The sequence below is a fragment of the Pteropus vampyrus genome, unplaced genomic scaffold, assembly GCF_000151845.1.
Source record: "Pteropus vampyrus isolate Shadow unplaced genomic scaffold, Pvam_2.0 Scaffold21711, whole genome shotgun sequence".
NCBI classification, from domain to species: Eukaryota; Metazoa; Chordata; class Mammalia; order Chiroptera; family Pteropodidae; genus Pteropus; species Pteropus vampyrus.
In genome coordinates this window covers 426-1,346 of record NW_011910492.1, presented here as the reverse complement: position 1 = coordinate 1,346, position 921 = coordinate 426, and the positions used below count along the sequence as shown (strand labels likewise).

The following is a 921-nucleotide window of genomic DNA, read 5'->3' as shown; positions in this document are numbered from 1 at the left end:
GATGTGACTCTAAAAGAATTTGTACAAGAGAGTTAGGGGGTAATGGGACTGCTCTGAATCCTGATTTGGGAGGTGGTTACATGAATGTACACATGTGTTAACTTTTATAGACTTGTACAACTCTCCTCTAACATCAAGTGTACTGTATAATTTGAAATTTTTAAAAATCAAATGAGAGAAAAAAATAATCGTATGTCACCCAGTTCACACATACGATACATACACCTAATAGAAAATATCTCTGGGATGGGGTCGGTCAATAGAAGCCGAATTCAGAACATATACCCGCAGGTGGGAACGAGAAGGGCAGTAACTCACAGGCATCATGTGCAGTTTGGTTATGTGAAGCGGGTAAGTGACATTCTTTTTTTTTTTTTTTTTTTTTTATGCCTACAGCACCTGGTCTTCCTAGGTGGTCTCCCATCCAAGTACTAACCAGGCCTGACCCTGCTTAACTTCCGAGATCAGACGAGATCAGGCGTGTTCAGGGTGGCATGACTGTAGACGGTAAGTGACATTCTTGAGTTACTGGGCACAATCTGGTAATTCTGTGAAAGGGCAAGATAGTTGTGATTTGTAATGTTTCATTTCCATGAATTTTGTCTTCATGGTCTCTTACAACAGCCTTAAGGGAGAAAATTTAGACTTAGAAATGGTAAAGGATTTGCCCCATTTTGATCTCGGTTCTGTCTGGTTCCTGAGCGGCCACTAAAGCCACAGTGAGGTGAGCATTACATCGTGATTCTTCTCTTTTTTCTGCTGTACCCTGAGACTACTCCTTAATCCTCTGTGCTCTTAAAGTCCTGCTCTTCCTTTAAAGCAGTGATGGAAGGGGCGGGGGGTTGCCTCCAAGGGACATGTGGCAATATCTGGAGACATTTTTGGTTGTCATCAGCATTTGGTGGGTAGAAACTACAGATG

General features: G+C 42.1%; 1 non-coding gene across 1 annotated transcript; it reads right to left on the bottom strand.

The window, feature by feature from the left end:
* Nucleotides 1-387: 387 nt before the first annotated feature.
* On the bottom strand, nt 388-506 carry LOC111735283. The gene has a single exon (XR_002778739.1). It is a non-coding gene; the product is annotated as a 5S ribosomal RNA (ribosomal RNA).
* Between the last annotated feature and the right edge of the window lie 415 nt (nt 507-921).